Raw genomic sequence first — 5,867 nt, 5'->3', positions numbered from 1 at the left:
AAAAAAAAACAAAGGAAGACAATGGTACACCCTGGTCTTACCAATATAGGGAAATCATTTTATGTTGTACATAATTCATGCACTAGGGTCATTATGTCAGGAATAAAGGGAGAAGAACCCAGGAGACAAAAACCAATTGTAAGACCTAAAATAAAATGCATCTGTATTAGGGAAAACATTAAAAAATGACTGAGAAAAATGTGGCATGAAATACTTACTGAATAAAGATAAAAAGGATCAGGTAAGGCCAGCTTAGTGCCTAGTTTTTCTCACTGATTGTGACTACGTATTTTAGGACGCTACTTGCAGTTTGTTTGTTAGTTATTTCATCCATTGTCTTATTTTATCTCCTAGGCATTGCTATAAAATGTATAAACTTTTGTTTTTAGAACCAATGAATTGTTGGAAAGTTCACCTGTAATATGAAATAAATAAACATTTAAATAAAAGGTTTATCTAAACTATCACTCTTGTGGCAGTGTTTGCCTAGTTTTTCTGCTCTAAATTAATTTATTTCCTCCTTTCAATACTGTGCTTGTTGGAAAGAAGTCACTATGCCCAGCCCAAACTGAAAGGATGCTATACCTACTTGAAGGGGGGCATGCTATATAAATTATTTGCCATTATTCTGCATATGTGATTTGTATTTACTTATATTGATATGGACTCATGGGTATTTAGAGTGTACTTTGCATTATAATATAATACTCTTATGTGTGTTTTATTACTCACATTTTTTCAGCTTTGCTTTTAGGGAACTTTTAAAGTTGTGCAGTGGTTAAGCATTCAGCTGCTAAATGCAGGGCTGTCCATTCAAACTCACCAGCTATTTCACAGGAGAAAGATGTGGCAGTCTCGTTTCTTAAAGATTTCAACCTTGGAAACCTATGGGGGCAGTCCTATTCTGTCCTATAGGATTGTTATGAGGCAGAATTATCTCGATGGCAGTGGGCAGGGTCAGTTGGCTACTGTGTTCTTTGACACAGTAACATACTCTTGTCAGCGTGTGGGTTCTTTCTTTCTCTCTCAATTGTTTTGTGTGTTTTAGAATTTTCTTACTTCTTTTTGTCATTATAGGATACCAAAGTGCTTAAGAAAAATAGTGCCTAAAAAATGCTCCCTTGCACCTATATGTCAATTTCTTATAGTGTGGTGGCTTGCATGTACTGTCATGCTGGAAGCTGTGTGACTGATATTTCAAATGCCAACAGGATCATCCATAGTGAACAGGTTTAAATGGAGTTTCCAGTCTAAGGTAGGTTAAGAAGAAAGACGTGGAGATGTACTGGTAAAAAAATTTGGTCAGTGCAAACCTTGTAAACAGCAGTGGAACATTGTCTGATACAAATCTGGAAGATGAGCCCCTCATGTTGGAAGACACTGAAAATATGGCTAAGGAAGGACTGCCTCCTCTAATTAGATGATGTGGACAGAGAAAAGCTTTGAGAACTTTCATGTGCTAATGGGGTATGAGTCAAAATTAGAAAAAATCAGGTACAAACACTTATTAAAAGAAGAATTCCGGCAAGATGGTGAACTAGGCAGATGCACTACATGGACCCTCTAGAACAAAGAAAAGATGTAATTTCTTCTTTTTTCCCCATGCTACCCTGATGACTAGAAGTGTGGCCAGCTCCTAACCTCATTCACTCCAAGTGCAGACTCTGCTCTGTGAGAGTTAGGAGCCACATGATTAGGACCCATGCTAACATGGGGTGGTGGCTGGCTGTTCTGATTTGGTGTGCCGTTTTGGAGCTTGACTCCAGAACTACAAAATCCCAGAGCCACCAGATCAGTATTTAACCAGTCATCCTGCCCTCAGCTTCCCTGTTAGTCAGCTCCATCAAGGGTCCCTACGAACTAGTTCTGGATTGAGTACCCTGAACATACATAACAAACACCAAAGCCAATAGGAACTCCATCTAGGGCCAGGAAATCTGATGTCACATCTCTTCCACAACCACCTAGTAAACTCCTTGAGTTGCAGGAGCCCCGAGAGATTTCTCCCCTCTGGGTCCAACAACTGCACTATTTGTTTTTTACAAACACAACAACATCACAATGCCCCAGAGACAACTGATAATTTTAGCTCACATTAAGAAAAAAGAGAAAATGACTCAAGCAAATGACCAAGATGCAGATCCCAAAGATATTTCTGAAAAAGAAAAGGTAATAGAAATAACTGAAAAAGAATTTAAAAGAATGATAATTATGTAACTTCAAAAAATCAATAGAAAGATCAAGGGAAGCAAAAAGAACACAGAAAAAAATATAGAAGAATTCAGGAAAACTACAAGAACACACAGTCAAAATAAATGAAAAATTTAGAACAATACAAAACCTGCACTTAGAAATGCAGAAGATTAATACTAAAATCTTACAAATCCACAATACATCTAAAGGGCATAGAAGCAGATGTGAAGAAATGGAAGCCTGGATTAGTGAGCTTGAATATAAATCTCTCAATACTAATATGTTAGATAAACAATCAGAAAAAGTGAATGAAAAAATCTGAAAGAAGCCTGAGTTATGTGCGACATCATGAAGAGGAACAACTTATGGGTGGTTGGAATTCCAGAACAAGAAGAGATAAGCATAGAGAAAACTGTCAAGGAGTTGTTGGAAGAAAACTTACCTAAAATCATGAAAGATAAGAAGATAGACATATAAGAAGCTCAATAAACACTACATGGGATAGATCTGTTAAATAGAAAATCACTAAGACATATCATATTCAAACTTTCCAAAGCTGAAAACAAGGAGAGAATCCTGAGAACAACTCAGGAAAACCAAAAAGTTACCTGCAAAGGAGAACCAATATGACTAAGCTCAGATTTCTCAGCAGAAACCATGTAGACAAGAAGGCAATTAAATGACATATAAAAAACTCTGAAAGAAAAAGAAGGCCAACCAAGAATCATATATCCAGCAAAAGTGCCCTTTAAATATGACTGTGTAATTTTTTTATAAACATAAATTAAGGGAATTTATAATGACCAGACCAACTTTACAAAAAATGCTAAAGGCTGTTCTTTGCACTGAGAACCAACAACAGCAGACAACAACCTGAGATTGCCATTCATGACAACACCACCCAGGACTCAATCCAGATATAGAATTATTAAAAGTAAAGCAAACCTGCAAGACTGAAAATAGGGAACCAGAGAAATCAATGTATAATGAAGTTAACTAAAAACGCAAAAAGAGGGAATAGTCTAGATATAGAACTTCCAAATGGTGAAGAAATCAAGTAGATTTTAAGTAGATTTAAAAACAGACTACTTTAAGCAGGGAAAAGATTAATGAATTACAGGCTAACTTCAAAGAAAAAGAATACACCTGTACATAAAAAATTAAAAAGAGGAAAATCAGGAAGATTTTATAAACATTAACACAATAGAAATGAAAATTTCAGGGAAACCCACAAACAAATTGAACTCAGCATAGAAAATTATATCTAAGAAAGAATTCAGCAGTACCACCAAAAAAACAAAAAACAAAAAAAACCCACCAGAAAAATAGCAACAATTGATATTGTTAATTATACTGAATGTATTGATAATTATACTGAATGTAAATGGATTAAATGTACTAGTCAAGAGACATAAAGAACAGAAAAGATAAGAAAACAGGATCCTTCAATATGTTGTCTACAAGAGACATATCAAAAGATTTGTTGTTGTTGTTATGTGTCCTGGAGTCGGTTCCGACTCATAGAGACCCTATACAGGGTTTCAGAGGCTGTAAATCTTTACGGGAACAGAAAGCCTCATCTTTTTCCCACGGAACAGCTGGTAGTTTCAAACTGCTAACCTTGCGGTTCGCAGCCCGATTCGATAGAGACAATCTAATTGCCCATCTACAGAAGAATGGTGAAAAATGGAATACTACAAAACATTTAAGACTAACGATGAACCTCTGAAACACCTCACAACATGGTTGAACCAGGAGGACATTATGCTGAGAGAAATTGCCCAATCATAAAACGGCAAACATTGTATGAGAACAATGTTGTAAAAATTTTTTTAAATGGTTTTCTTAATAAAAACAAAAACAAGAAACAATTAATAATCAGAATGTGAAATGTATGTGGTATCAAACTAGGAAAATTGGAAGTAGACAAACATGAGATGGAATCCATGAAAACCGATATTCTAGGCATTAATGAGCTGAAATAGGCAGCTACTGCCCATTTTGAATTGGACAGTCATGGTTTACTGTGCTGGGAATGACAAATTGAAGATAAATGATGTCTCATTCATTGTCAAAAAGAGCACTTCAAGATCTATCTTGAAGTACAATGCTGTCTGTGACAGGATAGTATCCAAACATCTATAAGGGAGATACATTAATATGACTATAATTCAAATTCATGCACCAATCACTAAAGCCAAAGAAAGAGATTGAAGAATTCTATTCATTTCTTCAGTCTGAAACTGCTCAAGTATGTAGTCAAGATGCATTAATAATAACTGGTAACGGGAATGCAAAAGTTATAAATAAAGAGAAAAGATAGTGATAAAAACCACTTTTGAGATCTCATGATAGAATCTTGCAAGACCAACAACTTGTTCATTGCAAATACATTTTCAACAACATAAATGGCAGCTATATCCATGTACCTCATCAGGAATCAAATCTAAAAAGAGACTATGAAGAAGAACAATATTTAAACAAGATAGAGTGGACTGACTGTGGAACAGATCATTAATTGCTTATATGCAAGTTCAAGTTGAAGCTGAAGAAAATTAAAGCAAGTCCATGACAATAAAAGCACAACTTTGAGTATATTTCACCCAAATTTAGAGACCATCCTAAAGAATAGATTTGATGCATTGAACACTAAAAACTGAAGACCAGATGTCAAGGACATCATACATGAAGAAACCAAAAGTTAAGTAAAAAGACAGGAAATGAAGAAAAGACCAAAATGGATGTCAGAAAATATTGTGAAACCTGATCTTGAATGTAGAGTACTTAAAGCAAATGGAAAAAATGATGACCACTCGTCTGTCAGTTTGTCATACTGTGGTGGCTTGTGAGTTGCTATGATTCTGAAAGCTATACCACTGGTATTTTAAATACCAGCAGGGTCACCCATGGTGGTCAGGTTTCAGATGAGCTTTCAGACAAAGAATAGGAAGAAAAAGTGACGAACTACTTCCGAATCTTTAGTCACTGAAAACCTTATGAATATCAGAGAAACACTGTCATGTATAGTGCCGGAAAATGAGCCCCTCAGTTTGTCAGGCACTCAAAATGCGATTGGGGAAGAGCTGCCTCCTCAAAGTAGAGTTAACTGTAATGACGCAAATGGAGTAAAGCCTGTGGGAGAAAATCCCATGGGACCTTCATTTGCTGATGGGGCATTACTCAAAATGAAGAGAAACAGCTGTAAACATCCATTGAAAATCATAACATGGACTGTACGAAGTATAAATCTGGGGAAGTTGGAAGTTGTCAAAAATAAAATGGAATAAATAAACATCAATATCTTAGGCATTAGTGAGCTGAAATGGACTGGTATTGGCCATTTTGAATCTGATGACCACATGGTTTACTATGTTGGTAATGACAAGTTGAAAAGGAATGGTGTTGCATTCATTGACAAAAAGAACATATCCAGATCAGTCATGAAGTACAACGATAATATCCATGCATCTACTAGGAAGCCCAGTTAATACCGCTATTATTCAAATTTGTGTACCAACCACTAAATCCAATGAGGATGAAATAGAAGCTGAAATCTTCAGGCTGAAATCGATCAAATATGCAGTCAAGATGTATTGATCATTACTGGTGATTGGAATGCAAAGGTTGGGAGAAAAGAGGAAGGATCAGTAGTTGGAAAATATGGCCTTGGTGAT

This window comes from Chrysochloris asiatica, unplaced genomic scaffold (genome assembly GCF_000296735.1).
Source record: "Chrysochloris asiatica unplaced genomic scaffold, ChrAsi1.0 scaffold00114, whole genome shotgun sequence".
In the NCBI taxonomy this organism is placed as follows: Eukaryota; Metazoa; Chordata; class Mammalia; order Afrosoricida; family Chrysochloridae; genus Chrysochloris; species Chrysochloris asiatica.
Note: the sequence above shows the minus strand (reverse complement) of the source record.